Raw genomic sequence first — 21,496 nt, 5'->3', positions numbered from 1 at the left:
AAATCCGCCTGCCTCTGCCTCCCAAGTGCTGGGATTAAAGGCATGTGCCACCACTGCCCAGCTCTTGTTGTTCTCTTAAAGGCAGGCTAAACTTACAGAATGATCCCTAGTAGGATGGTATAGAACTAGCTTGGCTGGAAGGTCTGTTCTCCAAAGTTCAGTTTCTTTTAGTGTAAGAGATATTTTCATAGAAATCTAAGGCTATGGTTAGCCAAAGGGAGAGGGTATTTACAGCTCCAGAAACGTGGAAGAGTGGCCGGGAGGGAAGGAAGGGGATATAATGCTGTTTAAATTAAGTATAGATAGAGAAAGAGGGGTTGGAGAGATGGCCCAGTGTTAAAAGCACTGACTGCTCTTCCACAGTCCTGAGTTCAGTTCCCAACAACCACATTGTGGCTCACAACCATCTGTAATAGGATCCAATACCCTCTTCTGGTGTGTCTGAAGACAACTAGTGTACTCATATACATTAAATAAATAACAAATGATTTATTAAAAACATTAAAAATAAAGATAGGTAGGTGTGTGTGTGCCTGTCTGTCTGTCTCTCAGGTGATTGCAAACTTTATCAGATTGACATAAAGTGTCAAAAGAATGTAACTTCTGCTGAAGTGGGTTTTATTGTGAATTCTCTTGGCCTAAACAGGAAGACTAGAGCAAAAGACAATTTTTTTTTTGGTCCTCAAATACTCAAAACTATGCAATAGAGAGTGTGTACAGGTCCTAGGAGATATACACACATGCCCATAATCCTTTTATGAAGTACTTTTGGAAAAACAAAGTTAGATTCTGATTAAATGACATAAACTGGAAGAAAATTAAATGCGTGCGTGTGTGTGTGTGTGTGTGTGTGTGTGTAAGAATTAGTAGAAAGAATAAAAGGCATTGAATGAATTAATAAAGAGGAAAGATGGACAAGGGAGAAGAAAAAGTAACATCATTTGGATACAAAGTAGAAAATAAAAGAAAGGTCAGACTTGGTGTCTTTGAAAGCTAAGATGTGGAACAGAGAGGTTTCTCTGGGCCGTAGCTGGAAAGTTGAAGTAGGCTGACCCAAGCCCAATGGAGAGGGGTCTCCAATGTAAAGGATCTCACAGAACTGAGCAGGGGCTTAGCCCTGCATTCAGTCAAGATGAGGGAACTGAACCTGGATATGATTTGTACCTGAAAATCATACGCGTAAGCCACAGTGAAGTTCACCTATGAGTCCAAATTAAGTATGTAGTTATATGTCCAAATTAACCATTTACAGTGTACCTGGATGCTGGTGTTTTCATATATTTTTTTAAAATAACTAAGCATTGTTAAGTCAAATTTGCGAGACACATTGCTCTCTTGGAAACTGAAAACACTGGACTAAGTTGAAATAAGCTTTAAAATGTGTCTTTCCGGCTGTCATTTTGTCTCAAAGATAATCCTCCTTTTGAATTACAAATTCTTTCCTTAGCTATTTTAATTCCTTCCCCCAGGTCGCACTGAAGTTTTGCTGTCTGGTGACTTTGCATGTGCTGGTCTTGATTTGCAATGTGTTTATATAGTATTTAGTTCCTTGTGCTCCAGGTTTTCTTTATACTTAATCTCCTGTCCAAAGGATTTAGGAGAGATGTAGGGTGAAGATTGATGTGGGATGGAGGGACTATGGCACGCCAGCCTTTTCTTTCCAATACTACGTTCCCTCGAAGCTATTCCTCTGCCAGCCCCCTATATTTCTTATAACAGCCCTGGGAAGTTTCTTCTTTTCCTTGAGACAGGGGCTTGGCTGTGTTGATAAGGTCCTCCACACATATGGTTGTGGGGCCTATTTGGTTAGGAGCACATTTGTTCATTTATATATAACCCAGTTAGGAGCCAGAGGATTTTGCACTGAAGCCAACTTATGAAAAATTGCACTTATGTCTACATTTTCCTTTCAAGATAAAGATTTCTTTTCACACCAGTGGGTAAGGTACCTTTCAAACATAGCACATCTATTTCACTGGAAGGGAAAAAAATGGCAAGAAGAAAATGCCACTAAAATGTTAATACCTGGGTGTTTTTAAATTTAAAAATGCACAGGCAACTTCCCAGCTCGTCGTCCTAAAATGAGATTCCACACAGTATGGTTTTGTGGACTGTGACAGTCATGTTGTCCTGTCTCAGCAGTGATGAGCTCTTAGTTGACACTGTTTGTAGACTTCTAGTGGAACAAGTGTTTCCACATGGACTGGCAAGGCATGGTGGCCTCCTCAAGAGTTTTCTTCTGGCTAACAGTGAAATGATTGATTCATGGTTTAGACATGTTAAAAATCATTTAATGCCTCCAAGTGTTTTTCACTACCAAATTCAAACTTGGTACTTGTGTGCATTAAGATATATATGTATATATCTTATATATGTGTGTGTATATACATATATGCATATGCATATGTATATATGTGCATATATATGCATGCATGTATGTATACTTCAAAACATGTCAAAGTCATAACTAGACCTCATGATTTTTAAAAAACAGAGTTTAACTCATGGTATTTAAAATTATCCATAGTGTACTCAATGATTTTAACAGAAGAAGCTTTTGATTTATTTATATATTTGGTAGCATATGTTGCTCTTGTTCCTAACAATAGGGTTCCATGCCTGATGAGAACATCTGTTCTTTGTACAATGCATTTTTGTTTGCTTTATTGTTGCAATAAATTGTTACCTTAAAACTGAATTCAAATTGTAGCCTTCTGGATTCAGTTTCTGCATGTTAATGATTTATAGATTATATAGTTTTATTAAAACCTTGTGAGACTTTATGGAGCTAAAGGGGTGGTTCTCAACATGTGGGTATTTACCCCTTTGGGGTTTGAATGGCCCTTACACAGGGGCCATCTAACGCCACCAGAAAATGCAGATATTTACATTGTGATTGATAACACTAGCAACTTTACAGTTATAAGAAGCAACAAAAATAATGTTATGGTTGGGGTCACACAGCATGAGGAACTGTAGGAAAACAAGCGTCGTAGCAACAGGAAGGTTGAGAAGCACTCAGCAAACGTGTTTCCTGTCAAACATGCTCGTAGCTTATGGAGAAGTTCAAACACTGACAGACAAATTATAGACGGTCATCCTTATATTTTTTGAATATCAAATTTTGTAAAATTTTCTAACTATAGAAAGAAACTGTGGGTTTCAACGTTTATGTTCTAGTCTTACCTTATTATGTTTAAATTAAGCAATCACAAGTGGAGAGGGAGGGAGGGACCTGAGAGGGAAAGTGGACGGAGGTTGGGGAGGAGCTAGTTAGGGGAAAAGAACCTTATCTGGTATTGGGTGAGGGAAATGGACTGAGGTCCTGAGGGCCAGCAGAAAGTATGGAACAGGAGGCAACCTCAGGAAATAGGAGGTTGGGGGATCCCCCCTCCCCATAATGTACCAGAGACCTGGGAGGTGAGAGACTCCCAGGACTCAAAGGGAGGAACCTTAGATGAAACACTGGACAGTAGGGAGAGGGAACTTATAGAGCCCACCTCCAGCAGGAAGACAGGACATCAGGTGAGGAATGGGGTTGCCATCCCACAATCGCACCTTTGATCCATAATTGTTCCTGTCTGAAAGAATTACAAGGATGGAAATGGAGAGGAGCCTGAGGAAAAGAAGGTCCAGTGACAGGCCCAAAGTGGGATCCAGCTCGAGGGGAGGTCCCAAGGCCTGACACTATTACTGAGGCTATGGAGCGCTCACAAAAAGGGATCTATCATGACTGTCCTTCGAAAGACCCAACAAGCAGCTGAGAGAGTCAGATGCAGATTTTTGTACCCAACCAATGGACAGAAGCAGCTGATCCCTGTTGTTGAATTAGGGAAGAAAGAAGCTGAGGAGAAGGGTGATCCTATAGGAGGACCAGCAGTCTCAATTAAGCTGGACCCTGAGGTCTCTCATACACTGGACCACCAAACAGCATACATACACCAGCTAATATGAAGCCTCCCAGCACACATACAGTAGAGGACTGCCGGGTCTGTGTTCATTCAGAGATGATGCACCTAACCCTCAAGAGACTAGAGGCCTAAACCGGGCAGTGGTGGCGCACGCCTTGAATCCCAGCACTTGGGAGGCAGAAGCAGGTGGATTTCTGAGTTGGAGGCCAGCCTGGTCTAGAGTGAGTTCCAGGACAGCCAGGGCTACACAGAGAAACCCTGTCTTGAAAAGAAAAATTAAAATAAGAGACTGGAGGCCCCAAGAGGCCCCAGGGAGTTTAGAGGTCAGGTGGGGTGGGGGGTGGAGGCATCCACATGGAGATGGGGTAGGGTGGGGAGGTGGTATGGGATGTGGAGCAGTCAGAGGGTTGATGAAGGGGACAGGGAATGGACTATGGAGGGTAAAAAATAAATCAACTTTTTAAAAAAGGAAAAAAAGTGTGAAACATTTATTTTGTGGTTAGGAAGGGCTTTTAGGTATAGGTAACATTGTGAAATGTTTTAAAGGTTAAAAAGCGGGGGCTGATGAGATGGCTCACTGACTGCTCTTCCAAAGGTCCTGAGTTTAAATCTCAGCAACCACATGGTGGCTCACAACCATCCATAATGGGATCTGACGCCTTCTTCTGGTGTGTCTAAAGACAGCTACAATGTACTTACATATAATAATAAATAAATCTTTGGGACGGAGTAAGGGGGGCTAGAGTGAGCAGAGGTCCTGAGTTCTATTCCCAGCAACCACATGATGACTCACAACCATCCGTACAGCTACAGTGTACTCATATAAAAAATAAATAAATAAATCTTTTAAAAAAATTGTTTAGCAGACATACTAAAGAGTAAGTGTTACATCCACTCCAGTAGTGACAAGCGGGACAAGCCCCCAAAACCTGGACGATGTCCTGAGGCAAAAAGTTCACGGAAACTTAGTCTCCTGGAATTGTGACATCTTGTATAACGAATGCTTCAATGTCCTTGCTTTAGTTGGATTTGTGTGCTTTCCCCTAATATTGCTTTATTATAAGTGCTCCTAAGGATTGATTTTTCTTGACAAAGCTAAGTTAGATTCTAGTCAATCCTTGATCCAACCCTGGGCATGGATAGCTAAGTCACTGCCCTACACAGGAATTTACCATTCTCTAGGAAGTTTGTGATCTAAGGAGGAACCAGATTAGATACTTAGAACTATAGATAGCTGAGTTACACCCATACATAAGTATTTACAATGGCCTAGGGGAAAGGTGGACTATGGGAACGATAGCAAGGGCATGAAGCCCTTGCCCCTGGCTTCTAAATTTAAGCCGACTTTAGGTGGAGCTGTTTTTGATCCCAGATGTTAACATTGAATTTTATCCCAGTTGGTTTCTGCCAGTCCTTCCGTGTTTGCATTCCTCTGTTTTGTGTAACTTCCCTATTTTCTTCTGTATAAAAAGTTTGATGCTCGATTTGACAAATTACATTCAGATACCACACTCCCTTGTGTACGTATTTGTTTGTCACCCCACTTCCGCCGACTCTTTGCCCACCTGTAACCGAACCTGAGTTTTGCCCATGGATCGAGGACCCAAGTGAGGTTCGTCTGCGGCAAGTAAGTAAACATTCCAACAAGGGAATATACACAACAACATGATACCATGAAATAGCATGTTTGGTACTGGGCAAAGTCAGTATGACTTTAGTCAATTAGAATTTGCCATTTCAAGATTAAATTGCAAATGGATTTATGTATACAACTAAGAAACTCAACCTTCATGTTGAAAAGGGTGATTTAAGAGTGTGTTTTTGTTGTTTTTGTTTTTGTTTTCATTTTTGTTTTGTTTTGTTTTATTTTTTGAGACGAGGTTTCTCTGTGCAGTCTTGGTTGTCCCAGAACTCACTCTGTAGACCAGGCTGGCCTTGAACTCAGAAATCTGCCTGCCTCTGCCTCCCAAGTGCTGGGATTAATGGCAAATACCACCACCGCCCAGCTAATTTAAGAGTTTTAAAGACAGGTCCCCAATGGAGGAGTTATAGAAAGAACTGAAGAAGCTGAAGGGGTTTGCAACCCCATAGGAAGAACAATATCAACCAATCAGACCCCTTAGAGCTCCCAGGAACTAAACTATCAACCAAAGAGTACCCATGGCTCCAGCCGCATATGTAGCAGAGGATGGCCTTATTGAGCATCAATGGGAGATGAGGCCCTTGGTTCTGTGAAGGCTCCATGCCCCAGTGTAGGGGAATTTGAGGGCAGAGAGGCAGGAATGGGTGGATGGGTGGGAGAACACCCTCATAGAAGCAAGAGGGACAGGGGATGGGATAAGTGGGGGTGGGGGAAGACTGGGAAAGGAGATAACATTTGGAAATAAAGAAAATATCTAATTTTTTAAAAAGTTTAAGGACAGGCTGGAGAGATGGCTTAGTGGTTAGGAGCACTGGCTCGTCTTCCAGAGGTCCTAAGTTCAATTCCCAGAAACAACATGGTGGCTCACAACCATCTGTAATAGGATCTGGTGCCCTCCTCTGGTGTGTCTGAGGAAAACCACAATGTACTCACATACAAATTAAAAAAAAAAAAAAAGTTTAAAGACCACTCACAAAAGTGTGAGCAGGATAGAGGTAAACTAGCCTTGGGGTTAGTAGGGTTAGCAAGAATATAGTACCATTCCTAATGGGATAGTCTGTCTTCCTAAATAGGAAATAGCTCTAATGGACAGAATACATGCATTTTAGGATAGAGCTACCTAGCATCCATAGAGAGTATCAATAAATACACATTCCAGGCTGGTGAGATGGCTCAGTGGGTAAGAGCACCCGACTGCTCTTCCAAAGGTTTGGAGTTCAAATCCCAGCAACCACATGGTGGCTCATAACCATCTGTAACAAGAACTGATGCCCTCTTCTGGAGTGTTTGAAGACAGCTACAGTGTACTTACATATAATAAATAAAGAAATCTTTAAAAAAAAAAAAAAGAAAATGAAATGTTTGCGCATGATAAAAATTCTAAAAAAAAATAAAAAATAAAAAAATAGATACACATTCCCCACATTCTTATCTTGGGCCAGTGCCCCCTTTCAAATAAACATAACAGGAACACAATGCGCATGGGGATGTATTTGGTGCAAAGCCTTATTATGTTCAACTTCCTGGAGTTCCCAACAGGTGAAGGGTGGAAACTACACCCAGGTAACCAGCAGAACTCAGAGGAATCATTAAGGCTTCTCAGAGTCATAGTGGACACGCAGAATCCTGGTGAAGCCAAAGAGTGGATTTTATTTTTCACAGATTCTATGATGTGCAGTAGTGGAAAGATTTTATTGTATTTTAGGCAGAGTTAATAAGAAACTGGTACTCTAAATAAGTAAATCCCTCTTTAATAAAAGAACATTGTTCATTTTTTATTGTGTATAATGAAAACAGGCATTGTTACCTATGGTTTAGAAAAGGCTCTAATTTTCTGCAGCATACCCAATTATTTGCATAATGTCTCATCTCTATATCAAAAACCAGATTTATTATTAATAATACTCTGTATTTCAAAACATAAAAACAAGTTAGTAGTATTGGGAGTTTTAATGAAAATCAAAACACTAATAGACTTGAACCTGAAAATAAAAAGAAACTGTTAAAACTTCATTTTCTTAGATTGTCAGTATTTCAACTTTATTAATATTTATTTTAATTTTAGAATTACATGTATGTGTGTGTGTGTGTGTGTGTGTGTGTGTGTGTGTGTGTGTGTGTGTGTATCTTTGCCTGGGTCTTGCACATGTGGGTGAAAGTGTCTAAGGGGATCACAGATGTTACCGGAGACCATAAGCACCAGGCAGGTGCTGGGAACCAAGCTCTGGCACTAGCCAGGAGCAGTGCACATAGAGTACTGAGCAGTCAGCCTCCTCAGCTTCATGCTAATGTTAAAGTTTTATGTATTTAAATTGTTACACTCTTTACTCCCTGATCTAAATAATCACGTCTCAATTGCTCAAATGTTTTCAGCAACGTTTTTCCATATTCACTTCACTTTAAGCTCAATTTTAATAACTTTTAGCTAGAGACAACTTAAAGATTTTTAGTATTATTCATATGAATGAGACCTTAGTCAGGAAAGACCCAACAAATTGACTATCAAATATTGATTTTTAAAATTATTTTTATTAGTACAAAAACTTGTGTATCTGATGATTATCATTTTAGAGAAGCATATTCACAATCAAAGTGCAAAGTAGCTTTGATAGTTATGATAAAACACCCTGAAGAAATTCCCTTTTATCCCTTTAGGTCATTTTCTTTTGGTTTATTAACCCACCACACCAGTTAATATTTTCCCAGTACTGGCATGTACTAACTATTGAAGGAAAGATAGAATTTTACACAAGTTAGGGAATTACTCAACTTATGATCACAAGTCATTTTCCCTTTGGGACACATTTAGTTTATCACAACTGTATGCAAATGAATATTTTCTATGGCCTTGGTGGACTTGGGGATGCTACTAAGTCTTGAACATCCATCCAGATCAGGCCTATATTTACTAGGCTCTAATTGCCTTGTTACCTGTGTGATTCTGGGACACCTCACTTAATCTAGTCGTGTGGACTGACACTTACAGAAACACCAACTGGCCATAAAAATACAATTAGAAAGTAAAAACGTCAGTCTCTTGAGAAGCTGTGGAAAGAAAAATGGGGTAATAAGCTTCTTAAGGTCCTCTTTAGATTTCAATTTTGTTTACTCTCATGTCTGCCGGAGTAAATTCACCATAACACTGACGAAGTTTCCATTTATGGATCCCACTACTGACAGAGATATTTTTCCTGGTCTTGAAAGGGCCCCTACTACATTCTCCCAAGATTTTATAAATTCTTGCAATTGATAAGTACTTGCTTTAGCTTGTTGAGACTCCTGGGGCTTCCCACAGAGCTTCCCTTTCATGACACTTCTCAAAGGAGTGTCATTTGCGTGACCACAGACACTAAGTAAGCATCAGGCAATGTTATTCCGCGTTAGGAATGCTTTTTAGTTAGCACTAGTGGTATATATGCATGTGGCTCATATATGCTCCATTATAGTTAAGTTACTGATAGGTATCCGGGTATTTGATTGGCTTCCAGGAATATTCTGTTCTCTATTCCAATTTAATTGGCACTATGAAAAAAGCAAGACAAGGGATGTATTGTGATGGGAATATGTGCCTAGTGCTGATACTAGAAGTTTCTGGGTAGTGGGAAAGACCCAAGTTTTGAACGTATGAATCCAGAATCCAAACAACGCTATTTTTATGGACTTTATGAAGTGGTGCAGTATTTGTCAGCTGTTAAAACTGTCTACTCTCCCCACCTCATTTAAGATAATTTATTTTCAATTCTATTTTGTATGTGTGTGAGTGTGTGTGTGTGTGTGTGTGTGTGTGTGAGAGAGAGAGAGAGAGAGAGAGAGAGAGAGAGAGTTTTGAGCCACCTGATGTGCTGGGAACTGAAATTTGGTCCCTCCGGAACAATAAGCACTCTTAACCACTCCCAACCACTTATTCCCATGAACCTAATTTTGTGTTCATAATACTAAATTGTTGTATTAAAAGAAAATCACCAGATCTTGAGAGAGGACTTAGTGACTAACAGCACCGACTGCTCTTCCAGAGTTCCTGAGTCCAATTCCCAAGAACCACATGGTGGCTCACAACCATCTGTAGTGGGATCTGATGCCCTCTTCCGGTGCGGAAGACAGCAAGAGTGTGCTTATGTACATAAAATAAATAAGTAAATATTTACAGCAACAGCAGAAAAAGATTTGATCACGTATGAAGTAAAGATTTGGTCTCCATACAGATTTTTTAAAATCCTACCTTCCTCTCTACTTCCTAGAAACACAACTAACTAGCCAGGCAGGCTTCCCATTCCATATACCACCTCCTGTGCTCTCTCTTCCCCTCCTCCACCCCACTACTGAACTTTATATGCTGCTCCCACTCAGAATACTGCTAAGCATCTGAATCTTTTTCTCCCCTCGACTGCATTTATTTTGAGCATTAATACTCCAGTCTCTAGTTAAAGGCAATTTAAACCTCCATCTTTTATATGATTATACAGTGTTTCTCTGGCTTTTAAAATACCTAGATGTATCCCTTTAAAGAGCAAAGTATCTTCCCCAGAATTCAATGTCAACGTTATTTTTATGTTGTTTAAATATCTATACCTATGAAACTGTATACAAATACCAGGAGCTTATCAACCTTAAATGATCCCAACAAACTAAGAAGTTCTAACAAAACTTACAGAGAAGATTCACGGTCCAGACACTTTTACAATATGATACGTGGTGGCACCTTGCTGAAACAAAGCCATCCATCTCTGGGCTTAGTCCTCATGTCTGCTTTTTGAATTAATCTGTTTGGGGACTTTGGTTTCAATAACGCAACTGTAGAAAAGGTCGCTTCCCCTAAGTGTGTGGTACAAATGGTAATTTCCAGTCTTTGTTTGCTAATTAAGTATAATCAGATTCTATGCTTAAGCAAATCTAGGGAGTAATCCTGCAGAGCCAGTTTTAAAGTGTTGTCTTGATAATTGTGTGAACTCTCTTCCTCATTTTGAGATTGCTTGAATGTTGGTCCCAGTGAGGCATAAATTAAGTTGATCCAAATGCAACTGCAATTGAAAATTGAACTATTTATTATTGTATATTTTGGTAAGAAAGCATTCGATGTAAGATGAGAATATTAAAGCCATTTTTTTTTTACAATGTGACTATAACACTGAATAGCCAACAAGATTCTTGGGAGTTAATAAGTCTTCATAACTAACCATGGGATCTATCCATTCTGTTATCATAACTTTCTTTCCAATCAAGGAATCACTTTAATACATTTAGTTTTATTATCTGATCCTTACTTAGTGCAAACAGGACAGAAGTATAAACTTTAAAAGGCTCTTCAGGGCTGGAGAGATGGCTCAGTGGTTAAGAGCACTGACTGCTCTTCCAGAGGTCCTGAGTTCAATTCCCAGCAAACACATGGTGGCTCACAACCATCTGTAATGGGGTCTGATGCCCTCTTCTGGTGTGTCTGAAAACAGCTACAGTGCACTCATATAAATAAAATAAGTCTTTAAAAAATAAAGAAGGCTGTTCAACTGATGCCTCAAGTGGTTAAATATGTGCTTCTAGCTTTGTAAGATTTTCGAATGAAATGTAAAATACAGAATAAAAATTTGATTTACAGTTTCCTCTGAGAGTTGGCATAGGACTTTTTATGTGGAACAAGCTTGTCTTGAATTTAAGGATTCCCATGCCTCTCCTACCTACGTGCTGGGATTTAAGGCATATGCCACCACACCTGGGCTTACTTTCAATTTTTATTTTTATTTACTAAATAAGTCAATTATGAAGATGCTGCTGACAAATTTATGGTTAAGTGATGACTGTCATATTAACATATCAAAAGTGTTATGATATGTTAATAGGCTCCAAAACAACTATTTAAATATTACTTTATATATATTATACACATAATGCTAGAGTATTTTTTAAAAAACCAAACATTTAAATATTAGGTACCCATAGGGAAATAACATGAGGTGCTATTGTTGGCTTTAAGTCAAGAACTTAGAATCTGTAAGGTAGACACGTCGTTGCTTCTAGTCTCGCCTTATAAAGTATCTACACCCTCTGTGCTGCCAAGACAGCCTTGCAGTGGACAGTTTGGGCATTGCCTACCTGTAGTATAAGCTTTTGTAAACACTGACTTTCACATTTGCCTTGGTTATACCTATTCTCCAACGTCCTACAGCCACAGGCTTCTAGAGCACAACCATAACCCTTTATGAGAGACAACAGTCAAACACATTGGTAGGCATGGTTTGTTCTCTATGATTCTGGCTCCTTGGAATGATGGGGGCCCTGGGCAAGAAGAGAGCAGCCAATCTATATATGAAATAGTGAAACAGGAGGGAAGTCCCAGAGCTTTTTCCCATGCTGAAAACAGGGATAAACAAGAAAGTTTTAAGGAAGGTGCAGTGGGAGTCAATCAGTAAGTAGAGCAGAAGAAAGGTACACAAGGAAAAGACAGTTGCCAACATCTGGCAGCAGAAGTGAAGGACAGAGTCCCTGAGTAATCCAACACCAGGAGAAAGAAGCAGGAAGTACAAGCTGTGAATGAGAAGGAAGGAAACAAATGAAAACTTAGTCAACAGGACAGTTATATAAGGGATACAAATATTTGAGTGGAACATTGATGACAGAAAGAATAGGTTTTTACATTCCTGAAGTTGATGAAACTCAGTTCTACCAAGGAAGAGTCTAGCTCTTCTTCCGGGCCTGGTTTGATGCATTTCTTAAATTGGCAGGAAGCTACAGTGAATGGGCACAATGTCTGTTTTACTCCCACATGGAGCCTTTTAATAAACTCCACATGACTTACGGCATTCTCAGGAGCCTCTGTCTTTATAACTAAGAAAAAGGATCTAATTAAAACAGCGTTTTTGTGATTGCCCAGAACTGTACTCATTAGCCAGCATGTTCACTTAATGTGACATATTAAAAATGACCTATTTACTTATCAGCCCCCTTCATGTGTACCTCTAGTCCTCAGGTTCTTCCTTACAAGTTTGTTCCTTGCGTCCTCAAGATTGTCATATGAGAATTTATCCATAAACTCTTACCAAATGAATGAGTCAAACAGCCACTTTAAGAAACACTACAAAGTAAGTCAGACACGAGGGACTTGCCTATAATCCCAGCACTGGGGGAGCAGAGACAGAAGGTTTCATGGGTCTTTCTGGGAGCCAATCAGGAAGCTCCAGGTTTTGTGAGAGACCCTGTCTCACTACTGAAGGTGGAAACTAGTGGAGGAAGACACTCAGATTGAACTCAGACCTCCACATTCACGGCACACATGCACATGTGCACCACTAACACATGTATGCATATGTGAACATGCATACATAAACAAGTACAAAAATGAATTTTAAATTTAGAAAATACATAATAATCATGAATCTATGAATAGTGACTTTGAAGAATAAAAATTTAAAAGGCATGACCTCTACATTCAAGGGCCTTGGTCCCCGGCAGGTGACCGCACCCGGAACCTGTGTATTTCTGTGTCACGCCACAGGCGCCGTGTCTGCGTGGGCAGAAACACCTTGGACTGGGTTCGTACTGAAGAGCTAAACTTCCTAAGATAGGGATGAGCTACAAGGAAGAAACATTATTTATTAATTACAAACGGGAGAACCCAACCCTCTCCCGCATGTCCCATTGTCTCTCTGTGCATCTCTCTAACGTCACATTTCTCAATCTCTCAATCTCTCTGTGGTGCACGGTCTGATCCCGAGTGGAGCTGCGTCCACAAGGCGGGTCCAATGAGAGGGCAGTGACGATTGGTCGGGGTGACAAGTGGGCGTTGACAGTGGGCGGTCCGAGGACGCTGTATTCTGGAAGAGCTGGATAGCACTCTGGTATTCCTGTGGAGGGGGAGTGGTTAGTGGGGGTGGGAGACACCAACAGGAACCTACTTATAGAAGCAATTCTTAAAGTCCCAATGCCCTCTGTGGAATGTCCCAATGCCCCAGGTGTGTGTTGCTCAGAGTAACAGAGTAGAACATGACCTAACTGTTGCCCTCTGTGGAATGTCCCTGCGCCCTAAAACACATTGTTTATTGTAACACCTGGTATAGTTTAACTGTTAAACTGTTAAGTAAATGTGTGACTTTGGACTTCCCCTGTTTTCTGCCCAACCCTCCTCCCTCCTTTGTGGTTTCTGCCTTCATAAACCTGTCACAAATTCGGGTCAGGGTCGAACTCCTCTACCCCTGTGTTTCGACCCCAGCATGCTGTCCTGAGCTCAATAAACTTCCTCATGTGTTTACAGCAAGTTCGGTCTCAGTATCTCACTGGGTGCGCGGTATTCCCGAGACTTGAGTGAGGGTCTCCTCTGGGGATCTTTCAACTTCTACAAAATGGAAATTTTGGGCCACAGATACATCAGTCCTATTCATATGGATTTCAAAAAGACATGTTACCACTGCTTTAAGTAGTTTCAGCCAGGCAAAACTGAGAGATGATCCCAAGCAACTCTAATTTTTTTCTGAAGGCTTTTAGAAAAAGCCTTACTTTCACAACAGAGAAAATAAAGTTTACTGCAGATGGGCATAGGACAATACCCATCTTTAATGACTTCCCAACATAAAAGGCATGGAACCCAACAGGTAGGTTCAGGAGAGGAGAAACCATTTCATTGAGAATTAAGTATGCCTTAGAACTCTAGAAGCAACAAACTTCTGAAACAATCAGTTTTGAAAAATTAGTTCCCTAAAACAAGACCCTGATGTTCAGCTTTAAGCTTTCAGTAAGGATTTAACCTACTTTGCACTGGAAGAGACTCCCAGCACTTCCATAGCTGTTAGTCTTGAGATATACAGACCAAACAAGGGAATTAGTAGACAGACCACCACATCCCCCAATGTGGGCACAAGTGTGACCTTTGGCACTATCTTGAACAAACAAGAACATCACTGTGGCAATAGATAAGACCCTGAAGCTCCACTCTGGGCTAGCATCTAAAACCACAAAGTATCAGGGACAAGAGATGGGGTTGTCCACTGAGCCTGCTCACTGTCTCTGCTGGTCATGGTTAGAAACAAAGTGGAGCAGCAGAGGGAGTGACATGTCTTGGGTTTTCTTCCTCTGGTTGTAATAAAAATGTTCTCTCAGGGGTGCCTTTAAAGGAGAAGAGATTTACCTTAGCTGGCCAATCATGACAGAGATGTCAAGGCAGAGCTTGATGTAGATACTCACATGACATCCACAGTAAAGAAGCAGAGAGCAAGGGGGAGGTATGGGCTGCTGCTGAGTTTTCCTTCTTCATTTATATAGAGTAGGAGACAAGCCAGGTGATGGCACCACCCATAATGGGCAATCTTTACTCCTCAATTAAAGTCATCAAGATAATCTGCTATAGGCACACCAAGAAGCTCATCTTCCAGAAGATCCTAGATACTGTCAAGCTGATGTTCACCATCACAGTATGTATGTCCTTGGGGTTATTAGAGGATGGGTGAATGAAGTGGATGAGGTGTGTCTCAGTAATGTGGTAGTTATCTTCCTGATAAATGTCACATGAGGTCTCCAATAATTCCTTTTTAATTGAAGAGCTATGCTTATCCTTTTCCCCCTATTTGTGATTCTACTGTTGAGACAATTGTTCTGTAATTTTTGCTTTTTTACTAATGTACTTTGTCTCATTTTTCCCCTACAGTGTCTCTTGCTTTACTCTTTTATTTCGGGACATGCTTATAAAGGGAATGCAAGCTCTTTCGAGATGATATGCTATCCAGCTTGTTCCTCCCACATGTCCTGGGCCTGAGCCAGCCAGCTGCTTTGGTGGCCACTTCCCAATGCATCCTCCTACTCTCCCTTCTCCATCTGCTCTGGACGCCTTTTCTGATGGCAGCCAATCACCACTTCAAACAAAGTCTCTGAGCCGTGGTCTGTCATCCAGTCACACTTTCCTGACCCATGGCTTCACCCAGTTGCCATTGAGGACAGGTTGGCAGTCCTTCAATTCAAAACTACACTCTCCAAAGCCATCCATCCAAAACATTGCTCTTACATGAAGCTCTTTCCATCCATCCCATGGTTTTACCTCAGAGACTGGTGCAAAAAATGGACCTTGAATGAGAATAGCATGGGCTACTCCTCTATATTGATTTTTTGGAGGAGGCTTAGATATATTTTCCATGACATATTATTATTTTCTAGTTGCTTAACATAGGTTATCACATGTTTTTTTCTAAATAAAAAATACTCAGAATAAAAAAATACACAGTGGCTTAGTGAGTCAAGATGAGGTGCCTGCCACTGAACTGGGTGATATGAGTTCACTCCCCAGAACCCACATAGTAGGAGGAGAAATTTAACTCCCACAAGTTGTCCTTTGACTTCCACATATGAACCTTAGTACAGACACAGCACACCACACCTCTCTACACACAAATGAAAAAAGTAATTTAAAAAATTAAACCACTCATTAATTCATAACAGTGATTAATTTTTACAGTTGATGTAGACTTAATAGGTTCCAAGTAAAAAATGTATCCACTTTCTCCATTGGCACTATGTCTTAGAATTTTACTGCTATGAACAGACACCACGACCAAGGCAACTCTTCTAAGGACAACGTTTAATTGGAGCTGGCTTACAGGTTCAAAGGTTCAGTCCATTATCATGAAGGCAGGAGCATGGCAGAATCCAGACAGGCCAGATGGTGTGTTTGGATGAGGGCTGCTCCAGCAGTTCCTGTGTCACTCAAAGAGATGATGATAGCAAGGCCTATGAGCAGAGGGATGAAGATCTCCCTTTTGTTCCCCTTCCAGATATAGTGAGTTCTTCTTTGGGCTCATAGAGATAAATCTGGGGAACAATCATTATGAAGGTACAAAAACCTTAAAATGGGGGTTTAATGCAGGAACCAGTTGCCATGGACCAGGTTCAATCAGCCTCCCTCAATCCATGGGAATCAGGGTCTCGGACAGATGGACAAAGAGTCGGTGAGAATTGACAAACAGACACAGACATGAGAGAGTGTGTTGGATCTGAATGTATTGTCCAAACGAACACCAGACTTTTTTATACATTAGAAAAACAAAAAAACCAGGTGAACACATCGCTAAATTACAGTGACACAAAACAAAAGGAATGCATACATCAAAAGATGGCAGGGACCAGGCCCGGTTTACCACTTAAAATGGAGCCAGGTGAATGCTCTGATATAATGCTAATCTATTGTTAAATCCACCACCAGGGGTTCTTTAGTAAATACCTGATTATGCTATTCCTCTGGGCCTAGTGAAGAAAACTGTACCAGGGGAATTCTCTTCCACTAACTCTTTCATACACAACCCACCTATTTGCTAGGCCGTTGTGTATTCCTGAGTTTGGGTGTTACTTGGCTATTGTCCTAAGGAATTACTATGCAGACCAGCCCTGGGCTTTTCTAGCTCTGTTCTTTGTAATGCCTAATTAGTTTCACTGTCTCTACTAGAAGTGAACTTGAATGTTACTGAATAGGTAACATTCTTACTGAATTCCAAGGTCACCATCGGCTTCAATGATTTTCTAGGAACCATTGAAACACTGGTGGAGGCTTATGCCAAAAATCAATCCTTAAAGGCACTTATAATAAAACAATACTGAAAGGGAGCACATGGATTCATACACCAGTCTAAAGCGGGGACAGGGTTTGAGTATATGAGCTATGGGAATGCCAAGGTTCCAGGAGGCATAGTTTCCTTGAAACTCCTCGCTTCATGACTGCCTTCAGGCCTTTCAGCTTGTCAAGCAGACTTCACTGGAGTGGACATAGCACCAGTAATGTTATTGCACCAATGAAGGGGGGCCAGGGGTGAGGTTTAACACACACTGGCTCAGTGACAGTGATGTGGAAACATGTATGATGAGATCCTGAAGAGGGAATCTTGCGGTAGAGGTGGAAGAATAGGGTGAAGAGAGGAATGTTTTGTAACTTCCGTTGGTAAGGATCCATGACTTTCTTGAAGTGTGATGATAATAGGAACAGCTGTCAATGGTGGCCTGGAGGGGGAAGTACAGAAAAACATTGAGAGAAGATGGGGTGGATGGTTAGGGGAAGAAGGTCAGATGTATATTGGATGTACTATAGCCAGGAGGTGACTCAGGCCTCCTTCTGGGTTTGATCCTTGTGTTAAAGAATGTTAATGTGGGTAGATTTACTTGGAGGCAGGGAAAAGCTGGCAAGAAATGTGTCAGTCAGCTAAGGGGTATTTGACTTAAATATTAGGGTAGCATTACCCATCCATGATTCCCATTTGCCATGACTCCCATTCACCATCATTCACCCCAGAGATACTGATTGAAAGTTGAAAATGAGTTTTAAGGTTGATGAACATGGTATCACCCAAAATGATGGATTCAATTCAGCATCCCCAATATCTGTGACTTCCATATATGGAGGCCTCCGGGAGGCAGTTGCCTGTGTTGCCAAAAGCAAGGCAGAGGGAAAGGCTGAAGGTAGAGGAGGTAAAGTCGGATGTAGGGAGATCTCATTCCTGGTCCAGCATCCTTCAAGTGGGCAGTCCTGAGTTCCTCCCTATCAAAGAATCTCATACTGAAGAATAAAAATTTAAAAGGCATGACCTCTACATTCAAGGGCCTTGGTCCCCGGCAGGTGACCGCAGCCGGAACCTACTTATAAAAGCAATTCTTAAAGTCCCAACGCCCTCTGTGGAATGTCCCAATGCCCCAGGTGTGTGTTGCTCAGAGTAATAGAGTAGAACATGACCTAACCGTTGCCCCCTGTGGAATGTCACCACCCTAACCACAATGTCACAAAGTCCTGGGTGTGTTGCCTAGTGTTACACATGACTAGCATATGACCTAACTGTGTGGGCAGTTTATGGTTTTAGAATTCCCCTTTTTCCCTCCCCTTTGCTCCCCCTGGTTTGTGGTTTTCTCCTTTATAAGCTCTGTAAAAATTCAGGTTGGGGTCAAACTCCTCTACCCCTGCATGGCGTATGAGTTTCGACCCCAGCATGCTGGCCTGAGCTCAATAAACTTCCTCGTGTGTTTACAGCAAGTCAGTCTAAGCGTCCTACTGGGTGCGCGTCCTTCCCTGAGACTTGAGTGAGGGTCTCCTCTGGGGGATCTTTCACTACAAGTCCTGCTGAAACAAGAGAAAAAAACCTCTTCCCCAATGCAATTCATTTCTTGACTTTTGCTCTGAGGTTAACATATGGTTAAGGTATATAAGCTGATTTAATTCAGTGGTCCTTTCTAAAAATCCTTTGTCAGCTGCTGTGTTGCCTGTCATGTTGTCATTTAAGAAATTCTGAAGTCAATAAAGCATTATTTATCCCACCTGCTTAGAGGAGCTGAGAAAGAAAACACCTTCTAACCCATGTGACCTGTGTGCAGAAGCATGGAGAAGTCTAGTGGAGAGGCAACATTTTTGGGGAGAGGTGGTATAAAATGCCTGTAGCATTTGAAAACTAACAGAATTTTTATAAAGGTCATTCTTTGTGTATATACGAAACAACAATGAAATAAAAAGTGGTTTTTGGTAATCTTTCAACATTGATTGCACAAAAATCAGAAACTTTAGAAACTAATTCCCTGGAATTAATTTTGCTTCCATGAAGGAAATACATTAGTCTGTAGAGTGCTAACTGCTAGGATGTGTTATTAGCAGTATTAGTCATTTAAAAAATTCCGTATGTTGCAAGAGATGACATGATGCCAATATACAATACTTTTGGAATCGTCAGTCATAGCTTGTCTGTAAAATAAACTGGCTTAAATAGATAGTCTTAGCTCTTAGCTCTATTGCATTAATTGAAGACTAAATAATAAAAACAAAATAGAAGAGGGTAAACATATCTCCTTATTAATTTTTGTACCAGTTTTATATTGCAATAACACATTAGATATATTGATCAGTAAAAAGGAAATGTACTAAAGTGAATTTCATTGCTTTTTAAGCTTTTAATATGTTCACTGAAAATATAAAATTATGTTTAGTTTACATTTTATTCTTATTAAATGGCATTGTTTAAGAACACAGAGCTTTAATTAGGCTGACTGATACTAGAAGCAATCCTATTTATGACAGCATGCCTATAGGAATTTCTCAAGAGAAATATAAAGTAGATTAAAGTCTCAGCAGCCTTTTTCAATCATAATTCTGATTTATTAGTCTAGTAGTTATAGATTGCACTTGAAAAATGGTAAATGTATGAGCTGGTTGGTTCATTTTACATGGGCCTTAGTAGTTTTAGTTCCAAGTGGCAAAATGGTAGTTTTATGTTAGTCAAAGCACAGTGATCAAATTAACATGAGCATTATTCATTCCTAAACAGTTTTGGGTTAAAGTCATGAACATTCTTTAGTTTGACTACAAACCTCTTCCCTCTATCCAGAGGACTGGATGTATATAAATGAATACAATGTAAAATATTGAGACTTGCTGCTTTCTCAGTCTAAAAGGGGATACAATATTTTTAAACCATTCATTTTCAATCAACCACTCCTGGCCTAGGGGAGGGGTCCACCTTGCCAGACCCAGCTGCAAGCTTCAGCTGTCACCTTAGGGGAAGAAGTGTAGGCCCCTGGCAGGCTCAGGACTGTGCACTTGAGCTTGCTCAGCATGCCCCTCCTCCCCGTTGTCTTTTGGCTGTCGCGCTAGCTAGCAGTCTTTTTGTTTTGTTTTGTTTTAATTTGTTTTTTTAGGGGTGTACCTCTCTGTTTCACCCCTAGAAAGTAGACTGGGGGAAGGAACAGGTACAGAATAGTGGGGTTGTGCTGATGGGGCTGAGGGTGGGTCTTGTGAACCAGCGATCTGGGCAATGACATCAAAAGCTGACTGCCTACCATGCCTGGGAACAGCTCACTCATTAGACTGGTAGATTGGAAAGCCTTGATACCATCTGTTGAAGGACAGATGATCAGCACTGCCATTTTGAAGGATCATCACATCAATGGATCTTCATAGGGACATTTGGATGGTTAAATTTGTGGAATTGATAATTGCTTCTGTTTTAAGAGATAAACTATGCTCAATTTTTAGCTGAAACAGAAGGGGGAAGATGTAAAGGAATTTTAACCCAGCAACATGGCTGCTCCAGCAAGGGATCACATCCAAAGATCTAGGTCTACGTGACCTGACTGGAATGCACATATGCTCTGTATTACAGTTCCATCCAGCTGGAATATAGACACACCCTTAGCACACACCTCTAATCCCTAACAATGAAAGAAAGGTTAGTTTGTAGAAAGAAGCAGCCATGTTCGAAAGTGATGTGTGTAGGTTAAGACCACTGACTGTTCTTACAGAGGACCTGGGTTCAAGTCCCAGAACTCAGATGGCAACTCACAACTCCAAGATCTGACACCCTTGTATAGACATACATGCAGGCAAAACACCAATGTACATAAAATAAAAATAAATACATTTTAGAAGATATATAGATACACACACACACACACACACACACACACATATATATATATATATATATATATATATATATATATATATATGAAAATGACATCCAATTGAGAGGCAGACAAAGTAACAAATCAGAGAAAGATTTGAAAGAATGAGTCAGAGATAGAATATTCCCAATTCTCATGAGAACAGCAGAGGAAAGAGAGGCTACCAAAGAGTGTGGGGATAGCGAAGAAGCTAGACACAGGTGATGAGGTGGTGGTGGTGGTGGGTGTGTGTATCAGAGACAGGTTGAAGACAGAACAAGCTTCACACAGGTGAAGACAGAATGAGCCAGAGAGCGAGAAGGAGCCAGAAGATTAGAACATATTGCCAAATTAGTATGAGACCAAGCAGAGCACTTCAGTCAGAAGCTGAGAGAGTGTGGATTGAATCAGTCAGCTTGGAAGCTTATATTGTGCAAAGGCTAGAAGCTTCCAGGTCTATTCCTAGGCATAGTTAGAAGAGCAAAATGCTCTGAACTCAGCCCAAGCCATGCATTTGCACAGCTTGGTTACGGCTCTCATCTCACCCCTTCATCTGAGGAAATGAAAAATG

This window comes from Mus pahari, chromosome 5, assembly GCF_900095145.1.
Source record: "Mus pahari chromosome 5, PAHARI_EIJ_v1.1, whole genome shotgun sequence".
NCBI classification, from domain to species: Eukaryota; Metazoa; Chordata; class Mammalia; order Rodentia; family Muridae; genus Mus; species Mus pahari.
The sequence above is the reverse complement of the archived record's forward strand: the minus strand, read 5'-3'. Positions refer to the sequence as shown.